Source organism: Giraffa tippelskirchi, chromosome 12 (genome assembly GCF_054371585.1).
Source record: "Giraffa tippelskirchi isolate mGirTip1 chromosome 12, T2T-mGirTip1v1.2.pri, whole genome shotgun sequence".
Taxonomy (NCBI): domain Eukaryota; kingdom Metazoa; phylum Chordata; class Mammalia; order Artiodactyla; family Giraffidae; genus Giraffa; species Giraffa tippelskirchi.
In genome coordinates, this window is record NC_137286.1 from 321,315 (window position 1) to 333,520 (window position 12,206).

Below are 12,206 nucleotides of genomic sequence, written 5' to 3' on the forward strand. Positions count from 1 at the left end.
GGACTTGAAAGCTCTGTCATCTATTTCTCCCATGAAAGTGGGTCGGGATTGTAGTTGTTGAGAGAAGCACATCTAGATAATAAAGAATTATGAAATCCAATGTCAACAATAGTCAACTCGCCCATGAAGAGCCTCGCTCAGGCATTTATTTTTGGGATTTAGGAAATTTTGGACACCGTGAAGCCTAGATATAAGCACAGCCCCTTTTCTAATATCAGATGCACTAAATGTCACATATGAGTTTGACAAACTACAATTTTTCTTTAGTGACCTCTTGCTTCTTTAAGGCTTATCTTAATACGTGGATGCTGTTTCCAACCAGAAAGTTTGAGAAGCAGAGAAAAGAAGAACATTTCCACATATTGCAACAAAATAGAACTCGTAGAACACTGTATTTCATCCAGATCGGCATTCTGGAATATCCAGAAATAAACAGGCATCTCAGTAAAGAGCTGAAACTTTCAGTTCAGTCACTCAGTCCTGTCTGACTCTCTGCGACCGCATGGATCGCAGCACGCCAGGATTCGCTGTCCATCACCAACTCCTGGAGCTTGCTCAAACTCACGTCCATCAATTTGGTGAAGTGATCCAGCCATCTCATCCTCTGTTGTGCCCTTCTCCTCCTTCCTTCAATCTTTCCAGCATCAGAATCTTTTCCAATGAGTCCGTTCTTCGCATCACGTGGCCAAACTCTTGGAGTTTCAGCTTCTTGTCAGTCCTTCCAATGAACCTTCAGGACTGATCTCCTTTAGGAGGGACTCGTTGGATCTCCTTTAAGTCCAAGGGACTCTCAAGAGTCTTCTCCAGCACCACAGTTCAAAAGCATCGATTCTTCAGCGCTCAGCTTTCTTTATAGTCCAACACTGACATCCATACATGACCACTGGAAAAACCATAGCTTTGACTAGACAGATCTTTGTTGTTAGAGTAATGTCTCTGCTTTTTAATATGCTGTCTAGGTTAGTCATAATTTTTCTTCCAAGAAGCAAGTGTCTTTTAATTTCATGGCTGCAGTCACCATCTGCACTGAGATTGGAGCCCAAAAAAAATAAAGTCAGTCACTGGTACCTTTGTCTCCCCATCTATTTGCCATGAAGTGATGGGACCAGATACCATGACCTCAGTTTTCTGAATGTTGAGCTTTAAGCCAACTCTTTCACTCTCCTCTTTCACTCTCATCAAGAGGCTCTTTAGTTCTTCTTCACTTTCTGCCATGAGGGTGGTGTCATCGGCAAACCTGAGGTTATTGATTTTCTTTCGGCAATCTTGATTCCAGCTTGTGCTTCCTCCAGCCCAGCGGTTCTCATGATTTACCCTTCAAACTCTGTGTTCATGATACATGTCTATTTGTCAACTCTGACGTTTGAAAGTTTATTCTCTAAGTCTATGCTTTGATTCCTGTGTCAGTGTTATTGTTCCCACTGCTGTTGTCAGGACAGAGTTTTAATAAATACAAAAAGTTAGAAATGATTTATGAATCATGTTTGCGAGTTGATATCTAAAAATTCATTCTGAAGCTCAGGGCACCAATAACTTCACTCTGCTGACCCAGTCATTTTGCTGAAATGAAGTCTGGGCCCAAGAAATGTGCACACGAGGACATGAGGCCCAACCCCGTACTCTGAGTGAGCCCCAGCCTACAGTCAGGTCAACCCTCCTTACATGTGAGTGTGCATTGTAGGAGGAGAGCCTAGAGATGAACTTGAGACCCTCGCAGGGACCCTGCATGGGACAGGGTGGGCTCTCCCAAGGCACAGAGTGTTAGCAAAATAAGGGGCGACTGTCACTTTAAACTGCCTAATGTTGTGATTGTTTCCTTTGCATCAGAAAACACCTGAACATTTTACACGTTTCCATATGGGACTACTTCCCCATTTCATAAATGGTAAGTGTATGGCACAGTTGGACTGGTGACTGGACAAAGGTCACACTGTCGTTTGAGGTGCTATGAGACAGTCCCAGGTCAGAATCCAGACACAGTCGTCCTAGCAAGACACAGGGAGGATCTAAGTTCTTGGGCAGGAGTCCTGGGCTCCCAGGTAGGAAGACACGCCTGTGTGCCTGGCGAACAACACCAGCTGGTCACACTTCAGCAGGACCATTCTGACACCGGTGAGGACAGTAGTCAGGAGACCGTGAAAGCTACTGCGCCTTTTCCTCACTCGACCTCACGGAATGCATTTCAGTTTAATTTGGTGGTGGTTTGATTCTATTCAGGGGCCTCTGCCCTAGCTAAGTTAATATTCTTCTCTTTCACCCTCTGAGCATTTCTGTCTCTCCAGGATGTAAATCCATCGCTTGTCTTATTACTGTGATTATCTGATAAATCGATGAGAAAAACATCTACATTGCTTCACTGACTACCCTAAAGCCTTTGACTGTGCGGGTCACAACAAACTACGAAAACTTCTCAAATAAATAGGCATACCAGGCCGCCTTCCCTGCCTCCTGAGAAATCTGTATGGAGGTCAAGAAGCAATAATTAGAACTGGACAGGGAACAATGGACTGGTTCAAAATTGGGAAAGGAGTACGTCAAGGCTGTATATTGGCACTCTGCTTATTTAACTTACATTAAAATGTTGGGCTGGATGAAGCACAAACTTGAATCAAGGTTTCCAGGGGAAATAAGAATAACCTCAGATATGCAGATGACACCACCCTTGTGACAGAAAGTGAAGAGGAAATAAAGAGCCTGTTGATACATGTGAAAGTGGAGAGTGAAAAAGCTTGCTCAAAACCCAACATTCAAGAAACTGAGATCATGGCTTCCGTGAACTATGATCATTATCACTTCATAGATAATAGATGGGGAAACAGTGGAAACATAACAAGCTTTACTTTCTTGAGCTCCAAAGGCACTGCAGATGGTGACTGTGGCCATGAAATTAACAGAAGAATAGCTATGAGCAACCTCGACAGCATATTAAAGAGCAGAGACATTACTTTGCCAACAGAGGTCCCTATACACAAAGCTATGGTTTTTCCATACGTTGTGTTTGGATGACAGAGTTGGACTATCAAGAAAGCTGAGCGCTGAAGAAATGATGCTTTGGAAGAGTGGTGTTGGATAAGACTCTTGAGAATCCCTTGGACTGCAAGAAGATCAAACCACTCAATCCTAAAGGAAATCAATCCTAACATTCATTGCGAGTACTGATGCTGGAGCTGAAACTCCAATACTTTGGCCACCAGATGGGAAGAGCCAACTCATTAGAAAAGACCCTGATGCTGGGAATCATTGGAGGCAGTAGGAGAGGGGGGGACGACAGAAGATGAGATGGTAGGCTGGCATTACCGACTCAAACCCATGAGTTTGAGCAACATCTGGGAGACGGGGTAAGACAGCAAAACATGGGGTGCTTCCATCCATGGGGTCTCAAAGAGTCAGACACCACTCAGTGACTAAACAATAACATTTGATGAGATTTTGATGAGATGTAAGTTGTCCATTTTGAGTTTTTTTGGTAAAGAACATAAGAAGGAGAAACATTTTTCAGCTTCTTGCTCTCTATGGCTCCAAGAGGAATAGCCTCTTGTGTCTTCTTGTAATGCCCAGAAACTGGAAAAAATTCCCATCTCAAACATCATCTTAATGAATACAGCAGTTGGACTGTAATCATTCTTTGAAACCCCACCTGTCATTAATAACCACCATTCCTGGTATACACAGCACGAAGGTGGCATTTACAAGCAGCCATATTGAGTGAAATAAGCTGTTCATATGAAAATACATATAATAAGATTCAATTTTTGTTCATTCTAGAAATTGAAAATTGAAATGAAGTAACTTGGGAAGATGAAGTTTACATCAGGATGGGATGAAGAAGAGAAGGGACAGGAATGAGGAAAACCAGAAGCTCCTGAAAATATTGAAAGGAATTGATTTGGTCTCTCTTGATAATGATGATGCCTTCGTTGGTATTTATCAGAGTGTATGTGGTTTATTGTCTCAAGTACCACATTAAAGCTGTTATACATGCAAAAACGGATGACTTGGAATTTCAGGGGTGAAAGAAAAGTAATGAAATGTTAGAGTCTTGAAATTACTTCTAATGGGCCCTACTGTCTCCATTTATTTTATGTAAATACAGGAAGAGAACAAAGTTCTCACGTTCAGATTACAGAAGGGGGCTCTGCAAACCTCCCCAGGCATCTCTGTCCTGAAGTAGATTCAGGGGGCAGCCTGGCCCAGGGCACAGACGCGGACACTGAAGCTAATCATGCAGAATTTATCCTTGGATGCTCCAGAAACCCTCTACACTTCTGCGTGTAGTTTATATCTCTAATATGAGGGTTACCAGGACACCTACATCACAGGACTGTGTGCATAAGAAGAATGAGCTGTTAGTTATTGCTCTGGAAAAACAAAATAAAATTGTATTTCCCAAATACTATCAACATCCCCAAATCTAAGACACTGGCAAGTTCTCTGGAACTCTGTCCTTTCTGATGTCATTAGATGATATAAGTTCTTATATACTAGCAGGTCATGCAAATAGGGCCCTCCATCTGCTGATGAAAACCAGCCCTGCCCTGACCCTGCAGCTCTGGGAGAGGAGCCCCAGCCCCGGGATCCCAGGTGTTCCCACTCGGGGATCAGGACTGAACAGAGGCCACTCACTATGGAGTTTGGTCTAAGCTGTGTTGTCCTGGTTGCTATCTTACAAGAAAATTGATGAAGAACAAGGCATCCTGAGGATGAGAGTAGATGTGAGTGAGGGAATCAGTGGGTGTGTGGCAGGCTCCTGCTCAGGATGCCTCTGTGTTTGCAGGTGTCCACTGTGAGGTCCACCTGGTGGAGTCTGCAGAAGGCTCGGTGAAGCCTGGAGGTTCTGAGACGCTCCTGTGCAGCCTCTGGATTCATCTTCGGTACCTGTGGCACGAGCTGGGTCCTCCAGGCTACGGAGGAGGGGCTGGAGTGGGTCTCATCCATCAGTGGTGGCAGTGACTACATATACTCCGCAGACTCTCTGAAGGGCCAATTCACCATCTTTAGAGACAACTTGAAGAGCACAGTAACTCTGCTAATGGACAGCCTGAGAGCAGAGCCCAGGGCGCTGCTTCACTGCACCAGAGACACGGTGAGGGGAAGCCAGTGTGCGCCAGATGGAAACTTCCCTGCAGAGAGAAGGGAAGAGACTGTGAATGCAGGGGGCCAAGAGACTCCTGGGAGGCAAACAGAATGCAGAATTTTGCCTTTCAATGACAGAAGCATGTGCAGGCGGAGGTGAGGGGTTGGTTTCCTGTCACGGTTTGGGGCCTCCTCTCCATGTAGCGGTTTTCCCTGGGGAATCTCTCCAGACACGTGACTCTAAAGTTAGAGATTCAGTCTCTGAATTAGAAAGGCTTTGAAAAATAGGGGAAGAAAAGTCTCTCAAATAGGAAAGGCAGAGAGTCACTTACAGTTAGATATGCAGGTTGCCCTGTTCTAAACCTTTCCTAAATTCAGTTCAGTTCAGTTCAGTCGCTCAGTCGTGTCCGACTCTTTGCGACCCCATGAATTGCAGCACGCCAGGTCTCCCTGTCCATCACCAACTCCCAGAGTCTACCCAAACCCATGTCCATCGAGTTGGTGATGCCATCCAACCATCTCATCTTCTGTCATCCCCTTCTCTTCCCACCCCCAATCCTACCCAGCATTAGGGTCTTTTCCAATGAGTCAACTCTTCGCATGAGGTGGCCAAAGTATTGGAGTTTCAGCTTCAACATCAGTCTTTCTAATGAACACCCAGGATTGATCTATTTTAGGATGGATTGATTGGATCTCCTTGCAGTCCAAATGACTCTCAAGAGTCTTCTCAAACTGTTTCAAAAGAATCCTAGTGGATTTATGAAAAGTTGAACAGATTTTCCCTCCTCATTGTGAGATCTTAGCCCTGCACTCCTGGTAGACCAGCTGTCCCTGCCAGGATGGACGCTCTTGAATTGCTTCCTGGTCTCCTACATAAATGCCCAGGCAGCACCACGGAGTCCTCAGTGGGTCACTGGGAGTGATGCCAGTTACAGGGGATGTGAGTGTGCGTGCTCCTCTCGTGCTACTTGCTTCCAGGCCCAGTAGAATCTCCACAGGCTTCGACAACACCTACATCCTGTGCTACTGTGCAGTCTGCTTTCTGTAAAATATTCACCATCAAAGCGATTACCACTAGACACACAGACAGCTGCTGAAAAGGTTCTAGTCAGGCAGATAGTTACATGCACTTTCAGAAAAGCGCTGAAAACCAATCTGTAATCCTTTCTTTACCACAGCATCTTAAGGGAGCTCTAGAATGCAGGAAAATCACACATCTTTTCCTTCCAGGAAGAGACCTGAGCCTCATTAGGCACATCCACCGCTGTCCAGCATCCCCTGTAGGGGCAGCCAGGTCCAGTGTGAGAAGCGCAGGCACAGACAAGAGGGCTCACTGGGCCCTGATGTGTGCCCTCCAGCACATCACCTGCAAGTCCAGACTGCAGGTTAGCTTCACATGTGTAAGATGCAGGGAAACCAATTCCTACATCACATTCTACTTGTGCTTGTGTAGAAAAAAGTAATAATAAAACAGCTACTGAGTGTCAGGGCCCAGGGTAGCTCACTCCAAAATGGGCCTCAATGGCGTATTGATTGCTATGAACTAAAGTGGATTAAGAAAGGACCATTGAGCTGCTATTGGCACTGCTCTCAGTACCAAGGTATCTCTGAGTATGCTGGCAATTATGGCTTGTCAGGTGGCTCAGTGATGAAGAATCTGCCTGCCCCGAAGGGGACCCGGGTTCAATTCCTGGGCCCAAAAGAAGGAAACAGAAACCCACTTCAGTGTTCCTGCCTGGGAAATCCCATTGACAGAGGAGCCTGATGCGCAACAGTCCATGGTGCCAAACAAGAATCAGACACAACGTAGCGAGTGAACAAAACCGACATGCAAGCAGCTGGCCCTGGTGGCTCTTGTGCGTAGCTTTCCCCTGATCACCAGCGCAGGTCCTGGAGCTCAGCTACCTGGACTGCACCTGGACCTGCTCTGGGAGCTATGGAGGCAACACGGACACTCCTCTGACCCAGCCCCCTCGTGTTCATATCCACAGAGTCCACAGCTGCTAAAACTAGCACCGTCCAAGCTGCAAGAGCCCTTGTTCTCTTTGGCGTGTTTCGCAGCTGCTGAAATTAGAAAGCCACCCTGTAAGTGCCACCGCTCAGAGCACACCGCAAAAGGAGAGATTGCCCTCTTATTCCTTAGCCACACCTCCCCTCACGCTCAGCTAAAAATGAATAACCTGGAAATAATGGACAGATTCTTAAAAAGATATAAGCTTCAAAGAATCCACCAGGAAGAAATAGAAAATACGGACAGACCAAATACAAGTAATGGAATTGAAGATGTGATTAACAGTGGTCCAACAAACCAAAGTCCACAATCAGATGGCTTCAGAGGAGAAATCATTCAGACATTCAGAGAAGAGCTAACACCTATCCTCAGACTGTTTTTTCTTTTTTAATTCAGAGAGAGAAACACTCTCAAGCTCTTTCTACAAGGCCATCGTCACCCTGAAACGACAGGAAGACAAAGATGTCACAAAGCAGAAAATTAGGGCCAAAATTACTGACACGCAAGAATGCAAAATCTCTCAACAATATACTAGTAAACAGAATCCAGCGACACATTAAAAGAATACAACAGCGTGACGAAGATGGATTATCCAAGGATGCAGGATTCTTCAATGTGTACAAATATGTACAAATTAATCAATTAATCAATTAACCATATTCAGAGATTAAGAAATAAAACCTATATGGTCTTCATAATTGATGAAGAAAACATTTTTGCTTTCTATCTGAATTTCAGAAATTGTCTGGAGAGAATTGTAATCGATGAAAACAGCTGCTTGAATGGTGCAAGAAATTAAAATTGTAGAAACCCACTCCTCCTGTGTAGAGAAGGACATGGCAGCCGCTCGCGTCCTCTCGCCTGGGAAACCCCGTGGACGGCGGAGCGAGGTGGGCTCCCGTCCACGGGGTCGCGAAGAGTCGGACACGATGGAGCAACTTCACGTTCCCTCGTCTTGTGTAGGGTTATTCTAGTGATCAGAGAGCTGATGCGATGCCATGATCTGTTCCCAACGTCCCACACAGATCAAGTGTTCCAGACCCGAGGGCCAGGCCGAGAGAAATCAAACGTCCCAGCTGGATGAGTGGAGCCTAATGCAGCCTTACTCAACTTATAAGGACAAGCTTCACCCACATGCAAATTTTCCTCCATTCTCGAGAGTAAGATCTACCCGTGGGCTGTGGGTGCTCACAGAGCTCCGCTCACACAGGACCGAGGTCTAGGGATGGCAGAGCTCTGGGCTAGAAGTTGAGGCTTCTCCTCTGTCTGATGCCACTCCCCAGGGTGAGGGTCTCAGGGCAGACTCAGGTCTATGGGGATGGGTGTGGCTGCAGGTGACTGACAGGGACTCATCTCCTTGTCCCCAGGCGTCCTGTCCCAGGTGCAGCTGCAGGAGTCGGGCCCAGGACTGGTGAAGCCCTCGCAGACGCTCTCCCTCACCTGTGCTGCCTCTGGTTACTCCATATCAGTGGTTACTGCTGGAGTTGGATCCACCAGCCCCCAGGAAAAAGGGGTAGAGTGGATGTGAGCCGTTATTTCTGGTGGCAACACTTACTACACCCATCCCTCAAGAGCCACACTTCCATCTGCAGAGACACATCCAAGAACCAGTTCTCCCTGCAGCTGAGCTCTGTGACCACTAAGGACACAGCCACGTATTACTGTGTAAGAGACACAGGGAGGGGAAGTCAGTGTGAGCCCAGACTCAAGGCAGCCTGCAGGAGATAGGCCGGGGGATGCTTGGGACCCACAATTGTTTCATCCCCAGGAGCAGGTGCAGATGGAGGTTAAGGGCTGGCTTCCTGTCAGGATCTGTGTTTTCCTCTACATACAATACTTCCCCTTGGGGAACATCTCCGGCCTCAATATTCTCTTTTTTAGCTCTTAGTTCTTTGACCTAGAAAGATTTGTTGGAATAAGAGAAAATCATTTTCTCATGCAGAAAAGCAGAGTCACTTACTGTCACTTTCTTCTGTCCCCAAATTCCAAGTAATTTTCAAATCTATGGAAGTAAGTCAGCTAAATCCATGCAAGGGACTCTATGGGACTCAAGAGTGCAGCTCAGCACAGGTCAGTAAGCAAGCCTGTCAGAAAGTAGCCGCACAATGTACCTGGTGGAAATCAGGCAGCAGAGACAGGAATCCACGACAAGAGGAGACAGCCCCCTGGTGCTGGTGCTGGTGTCTGTACACGCACCCTCAGCGTCAAGTTCGGTGGACACGGTGAAAGGGTGAAGAACCACAGCAAGTCTTGGTTCATCCTGAGTATGTGCCCGTGCACACATAGACACACACACACACACACACACACACACACACACACACACACACCCAGGGGATTTACTACCAAACCCTTCATCATGTCCTGTATCCAGGTGTCTTTCGAGAAGAGGGAAATCCTCCCAGCAAATCAGAAATGATGACTGAGTCAGGAGTGCAGACCTGATCAAGACACCTGCTTCTACTCGGGTTCAGGGGTGTTGGAGCGATGAGAGTCCTGCTCACAGGAGAGGCTCCTATGAGTTCAGTCTCACACCTGAATCAAAAGAGAGAAACCATGTTTCTTATTGAATCTCCAGTGTGTGGGCAGAGGAGAAAAGGAGGAATAAGCCTTAAGGGGTCAGTAGTCATCAAAATACAGAGTCTGACATTTTATTCTTCTTAACCAGAATAAGAAAGGATGGAATAAAGAGGTAAACAATCACTAAGGGTGGGATAACCCGAGTCCTTAGAAAGCAAGAGGACTGGTGACCTGTAAGCAAGCAACGATACCATTAAATTCATGATGGGATTAGAGGGCGGTTTAGCCCAGAAACCTGGGTGGAAGATGCCCACTGTGCAAGGCCATGGCTTGTTTTGAAAGCTTCGGGTCTGCTGTGTGCTCCTACAATGAGGAGAGTCCACCGTATCTAGGAGAATCTTCAGTGTAAAGGGCTCTACTGAAGTACAGAGCTGAAAAATTGATGCATATGAAATGTGGTGCAGGAGAAGAGTCTTGAGTTTCCCTTGACTGCAAGGAGATCAAACCAGTCAATTGAAAAGGAATCAACCCTAAATACTCATTGGAAGGACTGATGCTGATGCTGAAGCTCCAATACGGTGGCCACCTGATGCAAAGGGCTGACCCACTTAGAAAGACTAATGCTGGGAAAGATTGACGGCAGAAGGAGAAGGGGACGACAGAGGACGCTGTGGCTGGATAGCAGCGCTGGAGACACTGGTGGACGGGGAGCCTGGCGTGACGCAGCCCAGGGGTCTCAGAGAGTCAGGCGTGCCTGAGCACCTCCATCAGTGCCTTATCATTTGTTTGTAGGAGCCCGTGTGCAAAAGTGTGCAACAGCATTCTGACATGCTTAATTTTCATTATAAATATTTTCCACAGACTTCCTTGTAATTAAATGAAATAACATTTCAAATTAAAAATTCTGTGGTGTGAGGCCACATCTTCACACATTGAACTCACAGACTGAACTCACACACGAACCCACAGACCCTTGTTCTGACACAACACATCTGTGTGCAGAAGAGGTCCCTGAACCCTAGGACCTGTTATATTTCCTTCTATGAGAACAGGAAATTATATGAGTCTCCTAACTCCACCAGCTCATGAAGTCCAGGTCAGATGCTGGGGCATCTCTGCAAATGCAGGTCCTGATGCCCCTTGGTGAATAACAACAGTCTCACCTGCTCCAGGTGTTGGAGGCCACACCTTCCCTTCCCTGCCTCACAGCATCGGCTCAGTTTTCAGGTCCAGACCAGAGAGTCTAGATGTGGCCTGTGATTCTTGCTCTTCCTGCTTTTGTTGAATGTCTTATTACCTATACACAGGCAGGGCAGGTTCTTTCTGAATTAATTTACTCACTCATATTATTGAAAAGATAGAAGATGTTTGAGGAGGCCTTACAAAAGACTGAGAAAAGAAAACAAGTGAAAGGCCAAGGAGAAAAGGAAAGATATACCCATCTGATAGTAGAGTTTCAAAGAGGAGGAAGGAGAGATAAGAAAGCCTTCTTAAGTGAACAATGCAAAGAAATAGAGAAAAACAATAGAATGGGAAAGACTAGAGATCTCTTCAAGGAAATTAGAGATACCAAGGAAATATTTCATGCAAAGATGGGCACAATGAAGGACAGAAATGGTAGGGACCTAACAGAAGCAGAAGATATTAAGAAGAGGTGGCAAGAATACACAGAAGAACTATACAAAGAAGATCCTCATGACACTGATAATCAGGATGGTATGATCACTCACCTAGAATCAGATATCCTGGATTGTCAAGTCAACTGGGCCTTAGGAAGTATCACTATGAACAAAGCTAGTGGAGGTGATAGTATTCCAGCTGAGCTATTTCAAATCCTAAAAGGTGATGCTGTGAAAGTGCTGCACTCAATATGTCAGCAAATTTGGAAAATTCAACAGTGGCCACGGGCCTGGTAAATGTCATTTTTCATTCTAATCCCAAGAAAGGGCAATGCCAAAGAATGGTCAAACTACTGCACAATTGCACTCATTTCACATGCTAGCAAGGTCCCCCAATCCTCAAAATCCTCCAAGCTAGGCTTCAACAGTACATGAACTGAGAACTTCCAGATATACAAGCTGGATTTAGAAAAGGTAATGGAACCAGAGATCAGATTGCCAACATCCATTGGATCATAGAAAAAGCAAAAGAATTTCAGAAAAACATCTACTAATGCTTCATGACTATGCTAAAGCCTTTGACTGTGTGGATCACAACAAAGTGTGGAAAATTATTAAAGAGATGGGGATACCAGACCACATTAACCTGCCTCCTGAGAAAACTGTATGCAGATCAAAAAGCAATAGTTAGAACAGATCATGGAAGAACAGATTGGATCAAGAATAGGAAAGGAGTGCATCAAGGCTCTAAATTGTCACCCTGTTTATTTAACTTATATGCAGTGTACATCATGCAAAATGCCGAGCTGGAATCACAGGTTGAAATCAAGATTTCCAGTAGAAATATCAATAACCTCAGATATGGAGATGACACCACTCTTATGGCGGAAACCAAAGAGGAACTAAAGAGCCTCTTGACAAAGGTGAAAGAGGAGAGTGAAAAGGCTGGCCTAAAGCTCAGCATTCAGATTACTAAGATCAAG

The 12,206-nt window shown here is 45.6% G+C and overlaps 1 pseudogene and 2 gene segments (V, D, J or C); all 3 read left to right on the plus strand.

Moving 5' to 3' along the window:
- LOC145530217 (Ig mu chain C region membrane-bound form-like) overlaps positions 1-12,206 on the plus strand; it is a 193,135-nt gene that overhangs the window by 71,619 nt on the left and 109,310 nt on the right.
- LOC145530219 (Ig alpha-1 chain C region-like) overlaps positions 1-12,206 on the plus strand; it is a 275,477-nt gene that overhangs the window by 16,894 nt on the left and 246,377 nt on the right.
- LOC145530048 (uncharacterized) lies at positions 4,625-8,812 on the plus strand (annotated as a pseudogene).